This window comes from Elaeis guineensis, chromosome 5 (assembly GCF_000442705.2).
Source record: "Elaeis guineensis isolate ETL-2024a chromosome 5, EG11, whole genome shotgun sequence".
Taxonomy (NCBI): Eukaryota; Viridiplantae; Streptophyta; class Magnoliopsida; order Arecales; family Arecaceae; genus Elaeis; species Elaeis guineensis.
The window spans coordinates 102,705,488-102,733,123 of record NC_025997.2 but is presented as its reverse complement, the minus strand read 5'-3'; positions in this window follow the sequence as shown (position 1 = coordinate 102,733,123).

Sequence of the window (27,636 nt, the reverse complement as noted above, 5' to 3'; positions counted from 1 at the left end):
GTATCGAAATATTAATTTCATAGACGATTCAAAGACACATCATACTTGAATGAAAAATAAATTTATCCTTTTATTGATCAAATCAATATATTAAGTATAAAATTATATTCTAACTTTATTACAATATGTTAGCCATATTTAGTTCTAGGACGTACATCTAACAATCTCTCATTTAGACTAAAGCCAATTGGCCACTAATCTAAATCTCATCTTCTCAAAGTGGACTTTCATTTTCGACTGGCTCAATTGCTTTATCAGTGGATCTGTCATATTGTCCGTGGAGTCTACTCTTCGCATCTCAACATATTTATTTTTGAGATAGTCATGTATAATATGATACCGCTGTTTGATGTGCTTTGATTTCTGAAGAGACCTCTACTCCTTAGCAAGTGCTATGGCTTTATTGTTGTCGCAGTAAAGTGGTATGGCATCCGATGTCATAACCCCAAATTTTGTGATAAATTTTTTGAACCAGAAGCCTTCCTTTGCAGCATCCGAAGTAGTGACATACTCAGCCTCTATGGTCAAATCTATTTTGATGGGTTGCTTGGAACTCTTCCAGCTGACTGCGCTACCATTGCAAATGAATACATATCTTGATATAGACTTTCTATCATCAAGATTAGATATGAAGTCTGAATCAGTATACCCCTTGACTCACAACTCAGAACATCCTCTAAAGATCAAGAATAAATCTTTAGTTCTTCTCAAGCACTTAAGAATGTTCTTTACAATTATCCAGTGCTCCTCGTTTGGATTCGACTGATACCTACTCGTGACACTCACAGTATGGATAATATCAGGTTCAATACATATCATGGCATATATGAGGCTTCCTATAGCTGAGGCATAAAGAATTTTACTCATGTGCTGAACTTCCTCAGATGTGGTCGGACACATTATCTTGGAAAGATTAATACCATACCTAAAAGGTAAAAATCTTTTTTTAGAATTTTTCATGCTGAACCTCTTCAAAACATTCTCTATGTACAACTTTTGTGACAGGCCAGCATCCTTTTAGATCTATCCCTATAGACCTTTATTCCAAGAATATAGGATGCTTTCCCTCAACTTTTCATGGAGAATTTCTTGGACAACCATCTTTTGACCATGATCAACATGGGAATATCATTTCCAATGAAGAGAATATCATCCACATATAATATGAGAAATATTATCGCACTCCCACTGATCTTTTTGTATATACATGATTCTTTTTCATTCTTTATGAAATTAAATGATTTGATTGCATCACTAAAATGATGATTCCAACTCTGAGAAGCTTTCTTTAATCCATACATGGACCTGTGGAGCTTGCAGACTTTGTGGTCACCATCACCAGATGTAAAATCTAAAGACTTCTCCATATAGATATCTTTCTCAAGATATTTATTCAAGAAAGTAGTTTTCACATCCATCTGTCAGATTTCATAATCATAATAAGCTGCAATAGCAAGTAGAGTGTGGATGGATTTCAGCATGGCCACAGATAAGAAGGTTCCTTGATAGTCAATACCCTCACGCTGATTATAATCTTTTGCCACAAGCCAAGCTTTATAGGTCTCAACCTTACCATCGATACTTTTTTTCCTTTTGTAGATCCATTTACACTCAATGGGTACTATACCCTCAGGTGGATCCACTAAGGTCCATACTTAGATCGAATGCATAGAGTCAATTTTAAAATTAATATCAAACATCACCTCATCAAAGGTTTTAGGATCATCATCATGACTCTTATCTTTCATAAAGAATATTTTCTTTTCTTCCTCTGTAAGCATACCCATGTACCTTTCAGAAGATCGGGAGATCCTACTAGATCTATGAGGTGGTTGAGAAATATCAACTACTGGCTCACGAATAATGAATTTCTGAGGATCTATAGCTCTTTGCTCTTCAAAGATCTTCTCTTCAAGCTCAACTAACCTCCTACTGCCACCATCCTGGATAAACTATTTTTCTAAAAATATGACATTCCGACTCACAATCATATTATAATCTTATAGAAAATAGTAGTATCCCATTGATTCTTTTGGATACCCTATAAAATTAGCTATTGCAAATCTATCCTTTAATTTATCAACCATCTATCTTTTGACATAGGTCGGACATCCCCAAGTCTTAAGATAATCTAGACTCGGCTTCTTACCATATCATGTCTCATACGGTGTGGTAGGAATAAATTTTGATGGAACCCTATTCAATAGGTGAATGGTAGTTAATAAGGCATGTCCCCAAAGATATAAGGGTAGATCAATGAAGCTCATTATAGACCTGACTATATCTAATAGGATCCTATTCCTCCTTTTGGATACCCCGTTGAGCTGAGGTGTTTCGGAAGGAGTCCATTGAGAGATTATATTGTTGTCTTTGAGATATCTCAAAAAATTTTAACTAAAGTATTCACCTCCTCGATTAGATCAAATAACCTTAATGGGCTTGCCTGTTTATTTTTCTACTTTATTTTTAAATTTTTTGAACTTTTCAAAAGTTTCAGACTTGTGTTTCATCAGATACACATATCCATACCTAGATAGATTATCAATAAAGGTAATAAAGTAGTTGTAACCACCCCTAGTCTGTACATCAAATGAACCACACATATCGATATGTACCAGGGCAAGTAACTCAGTGGCCATTTCCCCATATCCTACGAAGAATAACTTGGTCATTTTTTCTTAAAGATAAGATTTACAAGCTGGATATGACTATGGATGAAGAGAGCCAAGGATCCCATTCTTTTTCAGTTTGTTTATCCTGTCCTCTCCAATATGGCTTAGTCTATGATGCCATAAGTACTTCTAGTTAATTTTATCTCTGGGTCTCTTTTGACCTACGACACTCACTATTTGCTCGTTCAAATTCATATTCGCATCAACATGCAAGTGATATAGACTGTTAATTAAAAGATCTCATACAACTAATTTATTTCATAAATAAATGAAATAAAAGTTTTTATTGAAATTAAATTCAAAATCTTCCTGTGCTAGCACAGACACAAAAATCAAATTCTGACTAGCTACAAAAATAAAATAACAGTCTTTTAAATCTAATCTAAAATTTGATGATAATCAAAGAGGTTAAGTTCCAACAGCTTCTGCAGTAACTTTTGCTCCATTGCTGATCCGAAAGATCTTGTCATCTTTCCTCAACCTCCTACTTTCTATTAGACCCTGCATTGAGGTACATATATAAGCACCTGAACCAAAGTCTAATACCCAACTAGAAGTAGAAAAAATCATAAGGATAGATTCAATTACGAACATACCTTCTGAAAGTTTATCACTCTTCTTGGTCTTTAGGCTCTCCAGGTAGAGTGGATAGTTCCTCCTCCAATGGCCTTCAACATCACAGTGGAAATACTTTCCCTTTGCTTCAGCATTCTTTGGAACGTCCTTCTTTGGCTTGTTCTCTTTCTTCTGCTTCTTAGCGAATTTAGTCTTCTTCTTTCAACTAGACTTTTCCTTGAAAGAAGTCTGCTCTATAGCAAGAACAGTATCCCTTGAACTATTCAAGGTTCCTTTCATAGTGACCAACATGTTGACCAGTTCAGGTATAGTGCAATCGAGTTTGTTCATATGAAAATTTATAATAAATTGACTATATGAACTCGTAAGGGATTGAAGGATCAAATCCATCTGTAATTCTTTTTGCATATCAAGTTTAAGCTTCTCAAGCTCTTCAATATCCTTGATCACTATCATATAGTACTTATGGACTGACTGCCCTTCACATATCTTCAAATTAAAGAGTCTTTTGGATACTTCAAAGTATGCTATACAGCTCTGCTCACCATACAACTCTTACAGGTGAGTGATCATAGTCCTGACAGTGGGCATATGCTCTTGCTGGCTTTGCAACTCATTTGACATAGATGCCAGTATATAACACTTGATCTGACTGTCTTCATCTATCCACTTTTCATAAGCTGCTCTTTATTCAATAGTAGGATGGTTTGGTAACACTATGAATTTCTGATCGAATACATGACCTAGTTTCTCTGAAGTCAGGACAATCCTGAAATTTCTAAGTCAGTCTTTATAGTTTATTCCGGTCAAACGATTGGACTTAAGGATGCATGCTAGAGGGTTTAAGGCTGATATTTTTTAACTACGAAAGTAGAGATTCAAGTTAGACTTTTGTACTTTAAAGTTATATTTGCTTCTAGAAACTTTAAGATGCAAACAATGACTCTCACTAATTTTTTAGATCCCTTCACTCTCCAGGTGAGAAACGAAAATCTTAACACGACAAAAGGATTCCTAGTGGGTGTTGCAGTTCAACCGATGCCATGTACCTCACCTAACTGTTATTGATAATATGCACACCAATGCATGGATAACTCTTTACCCAGATGCTTCTCTAAGTATGTTGCAGCGACTTAATTTTTAAGTCATGTGGGCTCACCTAACAGTTATTAACCACACTCCTTAATTAAGCCCGACCCATCATTCACAAGTAGGTGCAAGGCCGTCATTGGGTCTCTCACCTAACAGTTATTGGGCCCAACCCCATCCTTACTCTGGAGTAACTCTTTACTAATAGAGTAGTTGCATGTTCCTAGTATAACTGAACTATTGTAACCAGTCGAGAATAATCAACATCAGTAGCATGGTTGCACATCTACAATGATAGAAGATCCATAGACTTAATATTTATGGAGATGTTTAGATTTAAATCTCATCTAATCAGTCATCATATGATCGATCTAATTGAAATGGGCTAAACCAAAATGTCAAGCAACCTTATTCAAGACTCAATCTTCCAAATTGGTTAGGTAAGTGAAGATCGATGGGGGTCCCCCTGTTGCTTTCTTTAGACATCAATAAATTAGTCAGGTCAGCTAACAAAACTAATTAAATAACCACCTCTCAATTACTTATGTTAGACATCAATAGGTCAATTGATCCAAATATGTTAACTCAAGCAAATCAAGCTCAAGCTATTAAGCCAAATTAGATCCTTAGATTAATCGATTCTACATATAAGATTCAATCGATTTGATCCACAACAATTGCATGATCATATAACTTAATTGATCTAACTCTAATCAATATTTGATTCAGTTTGATCAATTACTTAATTGAATTAAATACATACCATTCAAATCAAAAATCTTAGATGCAATCTAATTATATGATCTAATTTTTATTTTTTTCATAATCAAAATCCCCATGCATAAACATAAATTTTAGATTCTAAAATTAAATTTTAAATCTAAAATTATTTGTATGAAAGATAAGTTTTAAATTATAAAATTAATTTTCAAATTTAATATACAAACATATATCTCATATATGAATGTAAAATTTAGATCTAAATAAAATTCAGATCAATATATGGTATCATATATCTCATATACAAATCATGAATCATATTGAAAATAATTCTATGATCTAAATATACAATCATATATCTCATATATGAATCATGAATTAGGTCAAATAAAATTTTAAATTTATGCATGCATCTATATATCATAAAATTATGAACTAGAAATAGTTCTAGAACAAAATTTAGATCTATGCATGCTTTGACATATCAACTATATATTCTAAAATTAATTTTAAAATAAATTTTAGATTCAAAATATTTATCTATACATCTCATGTATCAAGAATAAATCAAATTTTGAAATCATTTTCAAAATATGTATGTCAATTTCATGCATATGAAACCCATGGCTCTAATACCACTATTGTAATTTCTATGTCGGGACATGTATGTATGTTTTAAATTTTTTTTTAAATATTATAATAAAATAAAAGATAAAAATATTTTTTAATCTATATCATGCATACATAAAAATATAAACCACTAGGATCTACTTCATATGCTGAAATTGAACGTATGCTGAAATTGAATATGTGATCGAATCACATATCTGTTTCTCAATTCTTTTCTTCAAATCTAAATTTGAAAGAGAAGAGACTTTTTCTTAGCCACACAAGTGCCTGGCCTCTATGGGTATCTACTCAAGATCAGTCTGGAACAGCCCTCTTAAGATTGATTTTTTTTCTCCAAGAAAAATTAGCCTATGAATCTAAACGACGCCTGGATCGTGATTAACTCCTTGATCTTTTTCTTGATCTTCCTTTTCTCTTTTTCTCTTGCTTTTTCTTTCCTAGATTATGCAGCAACCAGGGAGTAGAAATCAGCAATCAAGTGGAATGCCCAAACCCCTTTGGGCGAGAAGATGGAGGATGTCCAATATGATGGATGTTGGACCTCCAAGGGAGAAGAAAAGAGGGGCATGGGGCTCTCCAAAGGGGGTGTGGAGCTACTAGTTGAAGTACTTAATGACCTTAGGGGAGGTCTCTTTAAATAAGCATAAGGTTTGAATCCTATTCAAAACCAAACAATCACTTAACACAAGTCCTACTTGTATTAGGAATCTTTATTCCTTAAGTTATTTGACTCCTTTTAGAAAATTTATTAGGCGCCAACTATTAAAGCCTTTGCACCCACAAAAACACACCCCACTTTGCACCCATGGAACGTCCCATAATGGTTGCACATGCCCTCTAATTGGTGGACATACCCAACTTGATCAAATCAAGTGGCACCTAATCAAAACTATCAAGAAAATTAATTAAGGGCTTAGACCCTTAATTCATTTGATCCAAAACCTTAGGCATCCAAAAATTGGAGGCCAATGAATCTAATTTATTTAGGTTATTAGTAGATAATTAAGTTTAAATTAATTTTATCAAATAAAAAATTCTAACGTAAAGAGAAAATTGAGTCCAACCATGTGCTAGTAAGATTATCCTAAATCCAATAGGATTTTTCTAAACCAATTGAAACTTTATAAGCCCAATTGCTTATTCCAGATCTAATCTCTTTGTTATATGATCTCATAGATACAATTCTATCTGGTAGTGAGATATACAATGATCTTTATTATAGTATCATTGAAACTTTTTTCAATGGATTGGAATAATTCTACTATAACTTATCAAGGATTGTCGATCCTGAGCAACCCTAGTAAGCTCTCACAATCCACCAGTGATACCTAGCGGTATATAATGGCAATCTAGTAGAATCAAAAAAAATCTTAAGATGTAGTTAATGATCGCTGTCGTAGGTGGTCAAGAATAAAAATTAACTCAAACCATATAGATAGGGTGAGTAGGAATCGTTTCCACGAAGATTTAGGGCGATTATCATTTTTTTAAGAAGAAATAAAAGAGAATTATTTGTAGAAGGATTAAATAAAAATAAAATAATAAAAATTTAATTATAAATATAAATTAATTTATGAAAAAAATAAATCAGAGAAATAATCCAAAAATTTCAAATCCACCATGCAAATTAGATTTATTTTTTTTTCTTATGTTGTAATATTAATTTTTATAATTAAGATATTAGCATAGCTTATCTTTAAAGGATACAAACTGTATCAGTAGATTACAACTCATCCTATCAGAGTATAAACTATCTAAATTTAATTATAAGATATAAGATTTAATCTAATATACCACAATCTATCTCTCTAAAGTACATACCGTATCTAGAGATCACTGCGTGTCAATAGAGGGTATAGGTCGTGTAGGCTGAATCAATACCTTAAAAAAAATAAAAAGATATGAAATAAAAGTATAATTTTATTATATAAAAATTAAATATAAAAAAAATAAAAATCCATTTACAGGCTTCATCATATTTCTGGATTGAAGGGATTTAGCCACGCATCAAGCTCTCTAGCTCCATAATCTCCCAATATTTGATCCCTAAAGCTCCTTAATTTTTTTTTCTATTTTTTTCTTATTTTTTTTTGATTTTTTCTCCTCTCGACTCTTATTCTCGGACCTCCTATTTATAAATAAATTTTTTATATTTTTTAGTAGGAAAAGGAGTCCTAAAATCCTTAGAATTTATATAATATCCTTTACATTAATTTCTGACTGTCGGATCGCTTTTGAACCACCCAGTCAGGCCAAAATCTGATGTTTTAATCTTTAACAAAGTCAGATGCATTTTTGACCATCTGATCACACTCCAGATGGAATTCTAGCCATTGGATCATGCAAATCTCTCCTTAACAAATTTAGAAACCACCACAGCCATTGGATCGAGCTCCAGATTTGATCTAGACCATCGATCAGCGTAAAAAGCCTTCCTTCTGCTATGGACCACACCTGTGGACCGCAAACTATTCTTGTGGACCACACTCTTGATTCTGTAGACCGAGCAGTCGGTCTACTGTGCACCAAAGATAATTTTCAATATTTTTTAGGATATTTTGGCTTGAGTTTTGCTTCAATTTTTATCTAAAAAATAAGAAAAAATATGCATTAAATTTTTTATTATTTTGATGCTTAAATTACTCAATTAAATCAATATCTATTTTTCATAAATATGCTCTAATTTCATATTTTTTTAAAATTATTTATTTTTATAAAAAAATTTAATTTATTCATGAAATTAGATTTTTAAGAAGATGTTAGCATCATAAATTATCAAAAATATCTTCAATAAATATAAAAATATACCACTTATCACACCTCTTAATTTGAACTTTGCTCATTCTCGAGTAAAGAAAAAATTTAGAATTAAGTACCTTTTCACTTAAAATTTTAAATTTCATCAAATAATTTTTAAAAGAGCCACTAATGTTCAGTAGAGCGTGAATGAGGTATGTCATTGGAGTATTAATACTAATCAATGTGGGAGTTAAGCTAAGAATACTAAATATTTTTTGAACTTTTTCTAAATTATTCCTACTTTTATCTCCAAATCATTAATCTCATATGGACATGTATATTATTACTTCCGTCCTTCATTTATTATTGTTGTTGTTATTTTTTTTTTACGTTGTACCGCTATTGAGTATCTTAACCCCTTAAGCTTTTTATTTGACCCATATAGCGAGTTTTCAGCCAATGACTCTCAAACCAGATGGCTTTAAGGCACTAGGTATAGAATATTCCTCGGACCTACTTGCTTGAATCAAACAGGTTATGAGTTAAAACTAGCTTTACAACAAAGCTTCTTTGCCGTTCATACCTTTTGATGCAAAACTCAATGCTTGCTTAGATAAAGAGGCCCAGTTACTCAGCATAAAGTACTTGAAAACTTTTTTTTTAATATTAAATATATGAAGAAATGTATAATTATCCTACACAAGTCCATAAGAAGTAAACTCTTCTTTGATATTGATAGAAAAATTTAGAAATACTCAAAAAAAAATTATTTAAGTTCTAAACTTAACTCCTTATTGAGTTTTTTTAATACTTGATCCCTCGATATCTCACAAACTCTTTAATCTATACAACAATTTTTTTAAAAAAAAATACTTGATTTAACTTAATTCTTAAGTGTAATCAGGTACTTAAATACTAAATACTAACTTACTTGAGGACTTTAAAAATTTAAATTTTTTTTATTATTCTTTTCCTCAACTTAATCGATATTGTCCTTAATAGAGTAAAAAAAATAAAGAGTGCATAAAAAGAGAAAGAAAAGGAGAGGTGTCACCTGATCCAGAAATCTTTTCAAAATTGATTCTCCTCTCAACTTAGCCAATATTATCTTCAAATCTCCATAAAGTAAGAATTGATTAACCTAAACAAAATACAAAAGAAAACAAAAGTAAAAGCTAAAACTGAGTTGCCTCTCAAAAAGTGCTAAGTTTTAAGTCTTCAGCCGGACTGAACCTCAGATACAGAATCAATTAAAATAAATACGCTCATGGAGAACCATGGCCTCCTCCTCAATTTCAGTAGGTAATTTCAAGAATGATTTCAATCGTTGTCCATTTACTTTAAAAATAATACCATTGCTTAGATTTTTTATCTCTATAGCCCTATGAGAGAAAACTTCTTTTACTATATAGGGCCCTATCCATCTAGATCTAAGTTTTTCAGGAAATAAATGTAGTCTAGAGTTATACAAAAGAATTTTTTAACCAAGTGTAAAAGTTTTTCTTAGAATTGCTTTATCATGAAATACTTTAGTTCATTCTTTGTATATTTTAGCATTTTCATATGCCTCATTCCTGATTTCTTCTAGTTCATTTATTTGTAGCTTCCTTTGATGTCCAGCCTCGTCTATGTCCACGTTCAATTATTTTATGGCCCACATAGCCTTATGTTCTAGTTCAACTAGCAAGTGACATATTTTACCAAACACAATCCTATAAGGTGACATTCCTAGAATGGTCTTGAAAGCTGTGTGATAAGCCCAAAGTGCATCAATTAGCTTCAATGATCAATTTTTTCTATTGGTATTAATGGTCTTTTTCAAGTTTTGTTTGATTTGAAGATTTGAAACTTCTACTTGCCCACTGGTTTGCAGATGATAGGGTGTGGTCAATTTGTGATTGATGTTATATTTTTTCATCAAGGACTCAAAGGATCGATTGCAAAAATGTGTTCCCTGATTACTTATAATGGCTCTAAGAATATCAAAATGAGAGAAGATGTTTTTCTTAAGAAATTTGCTAATAATTTTGCTATTATTTGATCGACATGGTATAGCTTCTACCCATTTGGACACATAGTCAACCGCTACTAGAATGTACTCATTTCCAAAGGAGTTTGGAAATGGTCCCATAAAATTAATTCCCCACACATCAAAAGTCTCAATAACTAGGATCGAATTTAATGACATCATGTCTCTTTTTGTGATTCATCCTACTTATTGACATCTAGGATAGCTTTTACAATACTTATGTGCATCCTTAAAAAGGGTGGGCCAATAGAATCTACATTGGAGAACCTTTGTAGCAGTCTTCTTGGATCCAAAGTGGCCACCACAGGCTTGGTCATGACAAAAGGATAGGATGCTTTTAACCTCATGGTCTGGTACATACGTTCTAATAATTTGGTTAGGATATTGCTTAAACAGATATGGATCATCCCAAATAAAATATTTTACTTGGGCAAAAAATTTGTGCTTGTCTTGAGTAGTCCAGTAAGAAGAAATCCGATCCGTAGCTAAATAATTGACAATATCAGCATACCACGGTTCTACAGTTACAGCCATGAGTTGTTCATAAGAAAAAGACTCTTCTATTGCTGGTTCATTAGAGGGTGCATCTATCAATCGAGACAAACGATCAGCTACTACATTTTCAATTTCTTTCTTATCCCTGATTTCTAAGTTAAATTCCTGAAGAAGAAAAATCCATCAGATTAGGCGTGCCTTGGCATCTTTCTTTATTAAGAGATATCTAATAGCCGAGTGATTAGTGTATATAATGACATGTGAACCAACCAAATAGGATCTAAACTTTTCTAAGGCAAAGATACTAGCCAAGAACTCTTTCTCTATTGTAGAATAATTAAGCTGCACATTATTGAGGGTTCTATAAGCATAGTAAATAACTCGTGGTAGCTTATCGATTTTCTATCCTAAAATGGCTCTGATGGCTTGATCTGATGCATCACACATAAGTTTGAAGGGCTGAGTCCAATCAAATGGGTGAATGATGGGTGCAGATGTCAGTGCCTTTTTAAGATATTCAAATGATTCATGGCACTCAGGAGTGAAATCAAACTTGACATCTTTAGCTAAAAGATTAGTTAGTGGCCGGGTTATCTTGCCAAAATTCTTGATAAACCTCCTATAGAAACCAGCATGTCCTAAAAATGAGTAGATTTCCTTGATTGATCTAGGTGATGGAAGATTTGCAATCAAATCTACTTTGGCTTTGTCTACTTCAATACCTTTTTTTGAGATAACATGGCCAAGCACTATGCCTTCTTTGATCATGAATTGACATTTTTTCTAATTAAGCACTAAGTGTTTCTCCTTATACCTTTCTAAGACTAGCCTTAAGAGATGTAGGCACTTGGAGAAGGTGGAGCCAAAGATAGAAAAGTCATCCATAAAGATTTCTAAAAATCTCTCGATCATATCAGAAAAGATACTGACCATGCACCTTTGAAAAGTAGATGGGGTATTACATAAGCCAAAGAGCATCCTTCTATAGGTAAAGGTTCCAAATGGACAGGTAAACATGGTCTTCTCTTGGTCCTCTGGTGTTATAGGAATTTGATTGTAGCCGAAGTATCCATCCAGGAAACAATAGAACTCGTGTCCAGCTAACCTCTCAAACATCTGGTCAATAAAAGGTAATGGGAAGTGATTTTTTCTTGTGGCCGCATTCAGTTTTCTATAATCAATACAGACTCTCCATCTAGTTTGAACGCTAGTCAGTACAAGTTTATTGGTTTCATTTTGGATTACTGTAATCCCAGACTTTTTAGGGACCACTTGGATTGGCCTAACCCATGAACTATCCAAAATAGGGTAGATAATTCTATTATCTAATAACTTAAGAGTCTCTTTCTTTACTATCTCTTTCATAATTGGGTTAAGTCTCCTTTGGGGGTCTCTAATTGGCTTGGCTTCCTCCCCTAAGTGAATTCGATGTTGGACAATAGAAGGGCTAATCCCCTTAATATCAGCCATGGTCCATGCAATAGCTTCTTTATTCTCTCTGAGGACAGCTAAAAGTGCCTCCTCCTGGATTAGATCTACTTCTGATGCTATGATTACAGGCAGAGTTTCAGATGGACCTAGATATGCTTATTTGAGGTGCTTAGGGAGTGTTTTGAGTTCTAATTTTGGTGCTTCCTCAATCGATGGTTTGGATTTTGGTTCAGCCAGTCTAACAAGTGGTTCGATAGGTGATAGCCATTGGGGATGAACTCTCTGGTCATAAGATGTGGACAGTTCATAAACAATTTTAGATTCTAAGTCTAACTAGAGATTACAGTCAAAATCTTCTTCTCCTAGATCAGTGAGGTCATAAATCTCATCTTGGATCAGGTTTACATTGACTAATTGGTCTTTTTTATTTTCAAGATTAAAAATATTAAGATCAATGGATATGTTTCCAAATGAGAGCTTCATGAGTCCATTGCAATAGTTGATTAGGGTGTTGGTGGTTGCTAAAAATGGTCTACCTAAGATGACTGGGATGTGACCTTTTGGATTTGACACTGGTTCAGTTTCTAGGATCACAAAATTCATAAGATAAATGAAATCACTGACCTTGATTAGCACATCCTCCATAACTCTATTGGAGATTCTTACTGATCGGTCTGCCAATTACAATATAATTTTTATAGGTTTTAATTCTCCTATCTCCAATTTCTCATAGACCAAATAAGGTAAGATATTCACACTAGTCCCTAAGTCTAACAAGGCCTTATCAATGATAGTTTCTCCAATGACACATGAGATTGTAGGAGACTCTGGATCTTTGTACTTGACTGGCATGTGGCTTGAAAGATATGAGCTCACACTAGCTACCAAGAAGACTTTCTTGAGAATATTAGTGGTCTTCTTCTTTGTGCATAGGTCATTGAGGAACTTAGAGTAAGTGAAAACTTGTTGGATCATATCTAGCAGAAAAATATTTACTTTCACTTGTTTGAATATCTCTAAGATTTGATCTATGTGAGCTGAGTGTCTGTTGGACCTAAGTCTATTTGGAAAAGAAGCTATAAGATTGGTGGTTGATATCTCAACTTGCTTGAACCTAGTGATGGGCTTTGCAATTGGCTTGGATGGCTCATCAATCTCTGTTGATTCAAGCTCGTTAGACTTAGTCTGATTAGTTTGTGGTTCAGTTAGTTGGTCTTCTTGGTTCTCAATTATACCTACCTAATTGTCTACTTATCTTTCAGACCTTAAGATGTGAATTGTATTTACATGATTGAATCGACCTTCAGGTTGAGATTGTTGATCAATTTGGGCTCTTAGGTTAGGTTCAGGTTGGCTTTGCCATTTTCTTTTTTCTCTTTCACTTATGGTAGTAGCCAACTGACTTAATTGCATTTCTAGGCAGGCAATGGCTTGGGTGTTTGAATTTACAAGTTGGCCCGTGGTTTGCATGAAATTATTTATATTTTTTATCAAGGCTTCAAGGCTTTTCTCTAGTGAATTATGCTTTTGGTCATTAAATTTTATACTATCAGAAGTAGTTTTTATTAAAATCTCTAACCCTTTTTCTAGTGCATTAAGCCTTTGATCATTGTTGAAGCCTTGTGAATAATTTGATGGTTGAGTGGGCCTTTGATTGGATTGATTAAGGACAGGTCTACTGGGATTTGACCCTTGTGACCAAGAAAAGTTAGGGTGATTCCTCCATCCTGAGTTATACGTTGGTGCATAAGGGTCATTTGTAGGTTTGTAGTAGGTAGCATTAACCTGTGCTACTTCGTTCCCAGTTGGGTTCATTAAAAAGGGACATTCTTCCATAATGTGGTCTGTGGCATTACATCCATTGCAAGTAGATGTTGAAACTTGATTCACTTGGGTGTGTCCCTTGAGTTCTAAGGCCTCTAACCTACATAGTATAGTATCTATTTTGGCCTCTGTAGCTAGGGATGTAGATACTTGGTGCATAGCACCTCTTGTAGGTTCTCTAGTTGCTTCCCACTGCAGGCTCTTTTCTGCTAGATCCTCGAAGAATTGTCAGGCTTCATTGGCTTCCTTATGCATAAACTAATCCTGACACATTGACTCTAGCATGGTTCTAGAGTTTGGGTCTAGTCTCTCATAAAAGGTTTGGCATAGTCTCCAAGTCTCAATTCCATGGTGTGGGCATTGGGTTAAAAGGTTCTTGAAATGATCAAAATACCTCCAGAAAGACTCACCCTCAACTTGATAAAATTGGTTAATTTCATTTCTTAACTTAGCTATTTTATGATTTGGAAAAAATTTTCTCAAGAAAGCTTTTACAAATTCATCTCAAGTTGTGATCGAGTGGTTGGGCAGACTATATAACCATTTCTTAGCACTGTCCTTGAGAGCAAAATTAATCAGCCTAAGTTTAATAGCATCATCTGACAATTGGTGTATTCTCATGGTGTCACATACTTCCTCAAATTCTCTAATAAAAATATATGCTTCTTCATTACCAGTGAATTTAGGGAGCATGTTAATGATTTGAGGTTTAATTTCAAAAGTTGTTGCATTGGTTTGGGGAAGTCTGATACAAGATGGTTGGGCTGACCCAACAGGATAGCAAAGATCTTTTAAGATCTGAGGTTGATTGACTTCACTCATTGTGGACTCGGAATTTTTTTGGATTAGGATAGGGTTTGAATCAATTCTCACTAAATGACCAGATTCTCTTTTCTAAGTTGCAATCTTATGAGATTTTTAATATTTTTTTTTATTAGAAGAGAGAAGAGAAAGGAGAGATAGATGAGAAGAAAATTCTAAAGATGAGAGCTTAAGGAGTCCTAAATTGAGAGACGATAGAGAAGAGTGTTTTAATGATTAATGGTTGTAGGTTAGTAATCAAGTTATGTAGACAATCCTAGCTAAGGATAATTTTAGATCTAGACAGCTCCTAACTATCAAGATTATCTTTGAGCACTCCAAGTAAAAGACTAGCTACTCAACTGGCTAGGTAAGTGTAAGGTTGGCGGGGGTCCCCCCGTTGCTTTCTTTAGACACCAACTGAGTTAGCCAGATAAGCGAATGGAACTAATTAAATAATCATCTTTCTTTAGAATATAATTTTTGAACTACTTTTCTAGACACCAGTCAAACTGACTAACCCTAACCTGGTCCAACTCTTTGGATCACTTATCCTATTGAGCTCGAGAGTCCTTAGGGGCTAACATCTAATTGATTTTAAGTTAAGATTTAGGTCAATGCAATATGTAGGATGATGGTTTGTGGGCCAAAGAAGGGTGATAAAATTTTCACCTTATCTTGTTTAGGGTTTGTGCCCTTAAGATCATTTATGGACTTATGTAATGCAAGAAGAAAAGATGGTCAGATTTGGTAGCTAGTCAAAAGTAAATTGATTTGTTTCACTTTTTAGATTTTGTGATAAAGTATCTAATTTTTTAAGTAGATTATGAGGTGTAAATGTAGAGAATTTTTTTTTTGAAAGAAAATAAGTTTGATTAAGGAACTAAGCAAGTTAGAAAGTGAATAAAAAGAAACTAAGAATAACACTATTTTTTTTAATAAAAAAATAATCATGCCTAGATCTCCGACAATGGTACCAAAATTTGATCGCTGTCGTAGGCGGTCAAGAATAAAAATCATCTCAAACTATATAGATAGAGTGAGTAGGGATCGTTTCCACGGAGATCTAGGACGATTATCTTTTTTTTTTTAAGAAGAAATAAAAGAGAATTATTTGTAGAAGGATTAAATAAAAATAAAATAGTAAGAATTTAATTACAAATATAAATTAATTTGTGAAAAAAAATAAGTCAAAAAAATAACTTAAAAATTTTGAATCCACCATGGAAATTAGATTTTTTTTTTTCTTATGTTGCAATATTAATTCTTTTGATTAAGATATTAGCATAGCTTATCTCTAAGGAATACGGATTGTATCAGTAGATTACAGCTCATCCTATTAGAGTATAAATTATTTAAATTCAATTACAAGATATAAGATTTAATCTAACATATCAAGATCTATCTCTCCAAAGCACGTATCGTATATAGGGATCACGGCACGTCAATAGAGAGTATAGGTCATGTAGGATGGATCAATACCTCAAAAAAAAATAAAAAGATATGAAATAAAAGCATAATTTTATTGTATAAAAATTAAATATAAAAAAAAAACTCATTTACAAGCTTCATCGTATTCCTGGATTGAAGGAATTTAGCCACGCATCAAGCTCTCTAGCTCTATAATCTCTCAATATTTGATCCCTAAAGCTCTTTGATTTTTTTTCTATTTTTTTTACTTTTTCTTTAATTTTTTCTCCTCCCTACTCTTATTCCCAGATCTTCTATTTATAGATAAATTTTTTATATTTTTTTGATAAAAAAAAGAGTCCTAAAACCCTTAGAATTCGTATAATACCCTTTATATTAATTTCTGACGTCGGATTGCCTTTGAACCGCCCAGATCAGCCCAAAATCTGATGTTTTAATCCTCATCAAAGTTGGATGTATTTTTGACCATCCGATCATGCTCCAGATGGAATTCCAGCTGTTGGATCATGCAAATCTCTCCTTAACAAAGTCAGGAACCACCACATCCATTGGATCGAGCTTCAGATTTGAACTGGATCATCGATCAATGCAAAAAGCCTTTCTTTCGCTATGGACCATGCCTGTGGATCGTGAACTATTCTTGTGGACCGTGCCCTTGATTCTATGGACTGAGCGATTGGTCCACCGTGCATTGAAGATAATTTTTAATATTTTTTAGAGTATTTTGGCTTGATTTTAGCTTCAATTTTTGCCTAAAAAATAAGAAAAAATATGCATTAAATTTTTTAAAATTTTTTATTATTTTAGTACTTAAATTGCTCAATTAAATCAACATTTATTTTTTATAAATATATTTTAATTTTATATTTTTTAAAATTATTTATTTTTACAAGAAAATCTAATTTATTCATGAAATTAGGTTTTTAAGAAGATGTTAGCACCATAAATTATCAAAAATATCTTCAATAAATATAAAAATATATCACTTATCAGTTAATATGTGATTTAGTCCTTCTATCATGAATCTTGATTAGATGGCAGATCATGGATAAATCGTCAAACCTCATCATCAGTCATATGATAGATTCGATCAGCTCAAGTTCAATTGTGATTCTTATGAAAAATTTTTTCATCAATCACACCACTGTGGTACAGACTCTCGGACTTAGCTTTTTATATCTCATAGGACTACTTCTCTCTATCAAGATCAATAGATCTCATCTTGATGCGCACTCTACTCTTACAGTGGACCAACTATCGCCAACATCTATTATAAGAGCTCATTGAGATCATGTTTATATGTCAGTCAAACTTTAGTAGTCTCACTGTGAGCAATCATACCATCATAGATTAAAAGATCATTCATACAACTACAGTATCGAGATAAACACTGATGATCGAGTAAAAATCTAAGTGATCTCTCATATAGTCATGTTTAGTACTAGTTATTCTCTAACAACTATCCGCACTTATTACTCAGTGTCTCTACATTGTAAATTAGAAACTCATCTATCCCAAAGGAAGCATTACGTGCATCGGTCTATCCGAATCAATCATCATCCTCATGATGATACTATGATCGAAAGTATTTAGAAATTAAATATATGTATCTAATTCTCAATATTTTGAGAATATATATCAAAATGTTAATTTTATGGATGATTCAAGAACACATCACACTTGAATGAAAAATAAACTTACCTTTTTATTGATCAAAATAATATATTAAGTATAAAATTATGTCCTAACTTTATTATAATGTGTCAGTCATATTGGCTTCTAGGACATACATCTAACAGCGACAATATACTTCTGGGCATGAAAAATATTTGCATAAGAACCTTTTTTGCATGAAGAAAAGGCAGGCACAAAGAAGAGGTGGCACAAGGGTTGGTTTAATTCAAATTCAAATTCTTATCCAATTAAGTTCTTAACCCAACTAAATTAGGTTAGACTCAATTAAACCATTGAACCTAATCCAATTAAGTAATACATAGCCTCTATTAAATCTTAATCAAACAAAAATTAATCAAGTTTAAGTTTTGATCAAATTAGGAATCGAACATCCTTAGCGATTAGGCCATTTCATTGTTAGATATATGCCTTAGAAGTCAATCTTGACTAATACATTTCGTATCCATAAGATATGATTTTGTACTTATTAGGTAGTTATATTACCATTCATGTCTATGTGCCCAAAAGAGTTTGGGTACCTCCTTCTTGCTGGTTTCTAACATCTGGTAGTAGCACACAGTAAGGAGAAACTCTAGAGAAAAGGAGAAGAAGAAGATCAAAGAGAAAGATCAAATGTTGATCGCGATCCAGACTTCGTTCAGATTCAGCAGGCTGAATTTTGGAGAACCAAAATTTAGATTAAAGAGGACTGTTCCAGACTGATCCTGAGTGGATACCTGTAGAGGTCGGATACTTGTACGGCTAAAAGAGAGCCTCTTCTATTTTAGATCCAGTTTTGAAGAAAGAGATTGCGGAATAGGTATGTGATTTGATCATAATTTAAATTTCAGCATATATCAATTTTAACATATAAAATAGATCATGTGATTTTATATTTTTATGCATATAAAATTAAGATTAAAATTAATTTAATCTTATTCTCCATTATGATATTTAGAAAATAAAATTTTTGAAACACATATGCATGCATCAAACCCCAAAATCCAACAGTGGTATCAAAGCCATGGGTTTTCATATGCTGAATTTTAATATATATATATATATTTGAAAAAAAATTTAAAATTATTTTTTTCTTGATACATGAGATGTATGGATAGATCTTCAAATCTGAAATTTAATTTTAGATTTAATTCTAACATATATAGTTGATATATTGATGCATGCATAGATCTGAAAATTGATCTAGAAAGAGTTCTAGTTCATGTGAAATAGATACATGCATGAATCCTAAATTTTTTTGTGATCTAAATTTTGATTCATATGTATGATATATGATTATATATTTAGATCATAAATTTAGCTTTAATCTGATCTATGATTAGTATATGAGATATATGATTTCATGTTTAGATCTAAAATTTTATTTAAGATCTGATTTTATATGCATATATGTGATATACGTTTGTATGTTAGAACTTAAAAATTATTTTTATATTTTAATACTTATTTTTATGCAAAGTATTTAGATCTGAAATATGATTTTAGAATTTAAAATTTGTATTTGTATATGAGAGTTTTAATCATGGAAAAATCAAAAATTAGATCATGTAATAGGATTACATCTATGATTTTTGATTTGGAGCATATGGGTCTAATTCAATTAAGTAATTGATTAAACTGAGTCAAGTATTGAATTAAGTTAGATCAATTAAGTTAATGATCATACAATTATTGTTGATCAAATCGATTGAGTCTCATATGTAGAATCGACTAACCTAAGGATCTAATTTGGCTTGTTGATTTTAGCCCAATGCACTTAAGCTAACCAATTCTGATCAATTATCCAATTGGTGTCCAAGGCAAGTAATTGAAGGTGGTTATTTAATTGGTTCCATTCACTTATCTGATCAATTTATTGGTGTCTAAAGAAAACAACGAGAAGACCCCCACTAATCTCTACTTACCTAGTCAATTTGAAAGATTGAATCACAAATATGGTTGCTTGGTGGTTTGATTTAGCCCATGCCAATTATATCAGTCATGTGATGACTGATTAGATGAAATCTAAACCTAAATCTCTTCATAAAATATTAAGTCCAAGGTCTTCCATCATTGTAAATATGCGGGTGTGCTATCGACGTTGATTGTTCTCGACTGGTCACAGTGATTCAGCTGCATCGGGAACATGCAACCACTCTATTAGCAAAGAGTTGCTGCGGGGTAAAGATGGGATTGGACCCAATAATTATTAGGTGAGAGATCCAATAACGACTTTACACCTACTTGTGAATAGTGGGTCTGACTTAACTAAGAAGTGTGGACAATAACTATTAGGTGAACCCATATGACTTAGAGATCAAGTGGCTGCAATATACTTAGAGAAGCATCTGGACAAAGAGTTGTCCACATATCAGTGTTTATTTATATTATCAATAATTGTTAGGTGAGGTGCACGGCATCGGTGGGACCGCAACATCCACTAAAAATCCAATTATCACGTTAGGGTTTTCGTTTCTCTACTCAGAGAGTGTGGAAGTTTTGATAAAATAGTGGGAGTCTCATTTTGTATCTAAAAATTTTTAGAGTAAAATTATAAAATAAATACAAATACTCAATTAGAATCTATGCTCTCTGCTGTTCATTGTGTCAGCTTCCAACTCTCTAGTTTGAATCCTAGATATCAACTGATTAACTAAAATTGAGTATATAGACTGGCTTACAAACTTAAGAATTATTCTTAATTTTAAAAAATTAAGCAATATTTTCTATCAAACTATTTTAATTTTAACAATCCGTCCAACCCATAGTCAACGAGCTATACTTGACGAGTGGATGGATAATGATAATAAAGATAGGTGCTATACATGAGTACATGTACACTGCCAACGACATGTTGATTCATCCATAAGTATTGTGAGGTGATCAGAGTCGCACAGCGCATATGATGCATGATGGGTAGTCAATCTATGATCATTATTTGATAATGATCGAGGACATTAAAGAGCTTAAAAGGCTCGGCATGACCATGCATAAGGAATTGCTTATGGATTTGATCCTGCGATCCCTGATTAATTTATATAGATAGTTTATGATAAACTATCATATGAAAGACCATCATGGTACTTTATCTAAATTGATCAAAATATTGATAACAAAGAAATTTTGAAAGAGTTCAGAGGTAAATACTTGGAGAGCTTAAAGAAACAAAGAGACATCTAGAATAGGTATGTCGAAATTGCTCAATACTGTCCTTACGACTTCTTTTTCTCCTAGTTGAGCTACAGACTCTAGTGTAGAATTGATGGAAAGATAGAGGGTTGAGGAAGTAACCCTTGAAATGGCTATAGGATAATAGTTGCTGCTGCAGCCACAGGTATCTGTCCTTTGCGATCATCGTTTGGATTTAGTTCTTAGAGACAGTCTCTATCATTTGCATGTTGATGCATATGTGAACTTAATTGAGCAATCAATGAATGCCATTGAATCTGAGAGATCCAAAATTGAGATAAAATTTAAAGTATATGTGGACCCTTAAGCTAAGTCATATTGGAGAAGAAATGATTAACAAATTAGAGAATTATGGGCCTTCGAGCTCATTAACTGTTGAGTTAAATCTAGTTTGTGTATCATCTCTTTGAGAAAATATGACCAAGCTACTCTTATGAGATAAAAGAAAAGGACCACTGAGATATTTATCCTTGTACATGTTTGATGTGTGTAGCCCATGTGATGTGCTAACCAAAGAGTTATCTCTACTTTGTATATGAGATACAAATTTGAAATTTTTGAAAGGTTCAAAGAATTCAGATGTAAGTAGAGAAATAAATCAAAAAATTTCTGAAGGTACTTTGATCGGATCGAGGATGCAATACCATTGAAAAAAAAATTCTTGATTATCTCATAAAATGGCATTATTTTATATTAGACCCCTCTTAGTAAATCTCAGCTCATTGAGATAAGAAGAGTCATGGGACTATATGAGATATGATCTGATCCATAATGAAATTCACTAATTTATTTATAATTCTTTAGGGACATGCTTTATTTCTATGAAATTGGATTCTCTCTAAACCTGTTCCTATCACACTATATAAGATATGACATAGTGAGAACTGAATCTTGATTATTTTGAGATTCAAGGATATCCAGCCTGTATCTAGGATAGCAGGTGGATATGTTAGAGGATAGGTCTATAAAGCTCTTCCTAAAAGAGTTTGGGATATTACTTTCTAATGATATTATAATGTGATTGTGACTCAATGCTATCTTCTTGAAAAACTGTTTAACCAAGATGAAGTAGTGAGAGGAAAGTTAAGCTCTAAGAGAGTGTCTCTGAAGAGCAGGGAGCCTTGGAACCTTAAGAACATATTCATGAGCCAGTAGATGTGTTTTCCTCCTCCACCTTATACACATAGTAGGATCTTCAATCCTCTTGAAAGGTACTTGAGTATGCTTAACAGAGGATGTAAAGAAAATCATTTCTCATGGAAGATAGAAAATATAGAGATGATCTCAGAACCTACAAAGAGGTCATGTGAGACATCAACTCTAAGAAAGGATGTGAAATAGCTTTTCTAAGTAGAGATCTTTTGAAGATTTCTATATAGAATAGCCTATATATTTCACTTCTTGTGATAGATGATCACAAAGATCACAATACCCTTGGAGTTGAAACATTCATTTCAATGATATGATCAAATTATTTGATCAAATATGAGGAATTATGAATTTCAAAAGGGTCAGTAGGAGTGTCCAATACTGACATTGATTAAAATATGGTTAAATATAGATTTCTCCATGAAAGATATAAAGTGAGCATCCTAAAGATCTATAGAGATAGATGCAATTGGATGCTTGTGTTTTTACAGATAAAGTACAGAGATCGAATGCTGAAAGCGTTCAGCATAGAAATCTCAGAGAGGGGTCTGCAATCTTCTCGGGCATAGTCATATGCCATAAAGTGTAGGAATCAGATCTAAGGTTTCAGGGTTAGATCTTGAAACTTTTTTAAGATCATACAGCGGAAGACTAAAATAAATCAAAATTATTTTCTAAAATTAAAGAATTTCTAGATCTAAGATCCTATTACATGATTATTACATAGCATTAAATTAGAAATTAAAATATATAAATATAGCATGAACTACATGTTGATCATATCAACATGTTTCTATACTACATCTAATGTATGTATTAAACAATAGATCAGATCTATTACCTTGCAAGTTAGATGTTCTAACCTCACTGATTTGGGTTTGAGGATGATGTTGTAAGCCGCACATGCATCCGACCTCTAGGAGTCATCCACACGAGCCCACGAATCTCGATCAGAAGTCCTGCTTCAGGAAATCAGCACAGTATGCTAGTACTGTGCTGATCCTTCTTTGATGGTTGATCAGGTACCTCCTTCTTCTTTATTTGGACTCTTCAAAAGATAGAAAGTAGAAGGAGGAGTTTCAGATCTGAGATGCTCTCAGAAAACTCAAGATGGAGGGAGGAAAGATATGAAAATAAACAACCCTAGAAAAAGACCCTCTTCTTCTTCTCATTTCTCTCTCTAGACACCCTAACTTGTGTCTTTTATATCTCCATGACTCAAAGGTCTTTCTCTCTAATTTTTGGATATCCCAAAGGTCTCTCAAATCTCTATCTTCTCCAAAAATTTTATAAAGAAACTCATTTTATATAGAGAGATATGATAGAGTCCTTGTCTAGGTCAAATACCTAGTCAAGGCTTATCCAAACATGGCAAGTTAAGGGGTGCCCAACTCTTGAGCACCTCTTCCTTATTTTTGTGTATGGATCACTAGAAAAGGGTGAATAATGTGTACCCTAAAATTTACAAAAATTCCAAAAAAAAATTAGATAGATTCGGTGCAAAATTGAAAGAGTTTTCGATTTCTAAAACTCTATCTCATAGAATTCGAAATCCAAACTTATTCCTTTTTGATTTGATCCAAACCACCTTCCATGTAAGAAAGAAGAGAGGAGACCTTTTGTGAACATGGGAGAGACCTGGGAGAGGGCTTTTTTCACATAAAATAAGAGGAGATTGGCATTGAATGAGAGAGAGGGCGTGGGGAAGGCTTATGTGGTGCAAGGGGGAATCCTAGTCTTACTAGGATTCTATCTTATGACTTGTTTTAATTTGATTTCTCAAACCAAATCAAATCAAAATTAGATCAACCTAATTAAAATAGGTCTTAACCTAATTAAGAACCTAATTTAATCAGATTAAATTAGATTTAAATTTAATTTAATTTTCTAATCAAATTAGAAATTAGATTGACCCAAGTCCTAGTTGAACTAGGACTAGTTTTTTCTTGCACTTGGCTTATCCAATAAACCAATTGGACTTGATCCAATCAAGCCCAAACTAAATATAATTAAATTATATTTAATTAGACTTAATCTCATCCATTGGCTTAATCAAATTAAGCCAATTAGCAATCGAATTGCTAATCGATCCTCCTGCAACACTTGCACTGGGTTAAATGTCAATCGTATTGATCATTTAACCCTAGAACGATTCTTAATCGTTGATCAACCATCCGATCGGATCATGAACTCTAATATGTGTGATCTCATAGGTCCGAACCTAAGCCGATCGTACAGGAATAAATTTTTATACCAATCGAAGTGACCATCTAGCAATGGTACCCGACGATCGGATAGGTCGAATGTGTAGAACAACATCCTTAGAACCCATGCGGATATAGTTTTCATATAATTCATCCCCTTGACCAAAATGATCATAGGACATCCCAGTGTTCAACTGTCAACTCTGATCAGGTTGTCCACATTGTATTTCAAAATATCAAATCCATCTGATGGATTACCCTGGCCAAGGTTTTGCTAAATTGAAATACAGCGACTCATTCTTCTCCAACTCTTGGAGTGGTCAATCCCATCTCGATCACACTCTGACTTTGTAAGTATTTGACTATGCCCAGAAGCCTTCCATCCCTGAATTAGAAATTCAGTTAGTCCAGTACCATAGCACAGTGAGTTGCTTGCAAGTCACTGAGGCGATCTCAAGTCTAAGGGACACTTATATCTATATCCCATCAGAGACATTCTCAATAGCAGAATACTCTGGTGTTGGTCACGTTCAATGATGATGTACCAGTACATCTCACCTGTATGCCATACCAGTGTCTCCACACTCTTTGGTTAAGAGGACAACCAACCCATATGGCCTACAGCGACCTATGCTCGATAGAAGCTGTCGTTCTTATTAACAGCCTATCATTTGGTCGTGAACTGTTTTAAGGACTAATCGATAAATCCTCTCTTTATCGAACTTAAATAGTCCTAAAAACTTCATCATAACAACGGAGTTCATTAGAAGATGAAAGCTTATGATGAAGATGCCAAATATATTTTATTTATTAACAAATCAATTACAATACTTGATTGCTCAACCGTCAACAGCTTGACGATTGACTTTTGGGACATATTTCCCAACAACTCCCACTTGTCCTAAAGCCACTCGGCATAGTATCTAATACCCATCTTCGACTTGTGATTGTCGAACTCCTTTATCGCCAGGGCTTTAGTGAAGGGGTTGGCCAGGTTTTCCTTTCTGTCGATCTTCTGATGGTCGACGTCACCTCGATCCACGATCTCTTGGACCAGGTGGAAGCAGCGCAAGATGTGCTTCGTCCGCTGATGTGCTTTGGGTTCCTTTGCCTGAGCTATGGCACTAGTACTGTCATAGTAGAGCAGGACCGGACCATCGAGGGAGGGTGCTACTCCGAGCTCGTTGATGAATTTCCTCAGCCACACAGCTTCCTTCGCAGCATCCGATGCTGCGATGTAGTCCGCTTCACAAATAGAGTCTGCCATAGTATGTTGCTTGGAACTCTTCCAGCAGATGGCTCCACCATTCAGAGTAAAGATATAACCCGACATGCTCCTGCTGTCATCATGGTTAGATTGAAAGCTAGAGTCTGTGAACCCCATAAGTTTCAGATCTGACTTGCCATAAACCAACCATTGGTCCTTAGTATTTCTCAAATACTTAAGGATGGCTTTAACCACTTTCTAGTGATTTTCTCCAGGATCAGATTGGTATCTACTCACTACTCCTAGTGAGTATACCACATCTAGTCTTGTACATGTCATGGCATACATGATAGATCCCACGGCTGAAGCATATGAGACTCTACTCATACACTCTCTCTCTTCAGGAGTTGTCAGACAATCCTTCTTAGAGAGAGAAATTTCATGGCCTATCGGTAGATAGCCCTTCTTGAAATTCTCCATGCTGAACCTCTTCAGCACAGTGTCTATGTACATGGACTGGGATAACCCAAGCATCCTTTTAGATCTATCCCTAGAGATCTTCATCCCTAGGATGTAGGATGCTTCACCCAAGTCCTTCATGGAGAACTGTGATGACAACCAAACTTTTATTCCCTGTAGTGCAGGGATGTCATTTCTGATTAAGAGAATGTCATCCATGTACAAGACAAGGAATATCACAACTGGACCATTTGCCCATTTATAGATGCAGGGCTCTTCTTCATTCTTAATGAAGCCATACATTTTGATCACCTTATCAAAACAAATATTCCAACTCCCAGAAGCTTGCTTCAATCCATAAATGGATCTCTGAAACTTGCACACCTTGGACTCATCTGTGGATGTAAACCCTTCAGGTTGTATCATATACACCTCTTCGATCAGCTCTCCATTCAAGAAAGCTGTCTTTACATCCATCTGTTAGATCTCATAATCCAGATGGGCAGCTATTGCAAGCATTATCCGAATGGATTTGAGCATTGCCACAGGGGAAAATATCTCGTCATAGTCAATACCATAACGTTGACGATACCCCTTGGCGACCAAACGGACTTTATAGGTCTCCACCTTTCTGTCTGCGCTCCTCTTCCTTTTGAAGATCCATTTACACCCAATGGGTTTAACCCCTTTAGGTGGGTCAACCAATGTCCATACATCGTTGACCTTCATGGACTCCATTTCGGATTTCATAGCTTCAAGCCATTTCTCAGAATCAGATCTCTGCATTGCATCCATATAGGTGATTGGATCCTCATTATTCTCATCAAGTTTGATGGGATCACCATCCCGGACCAAGAAATCGTAGTATCTGTCCGGCTGATGCAGTACTCTACCGGATCATCTTAATGGTGCAGGTACATTGGGCTCCGGATCTGATCTAATCATATCCAACTCAGGTTCAGCTATTGGTGTTGGTCCTTCTACCTGTTGAACTTCATCAAGTTCAACCATAGAGGCAACGGTTCCTTCACCAAGAAACTCTTTTTCTAAAAAGATTGCCTTAAGGCTGACGAACACCTTTTGTTCATCAGCATGGTAGAAAAAATATCCTTTTGTCTCTTTGGGGTACCCTATGAATGAGTATTTGTCAGACCTAGGTCCAAGTTTGTCTGTGACTAATCATTTGACATAGGTCGGGCACCCCCAGACCCTAAGGTGTGAAAGTGCTGGCTTACGTCCTGTCCATATCTCATATGGAGTCTTAATTACAGACTTACTTGAAACCCTATTTAACAGATAACAGGTCGATTCGAGTGC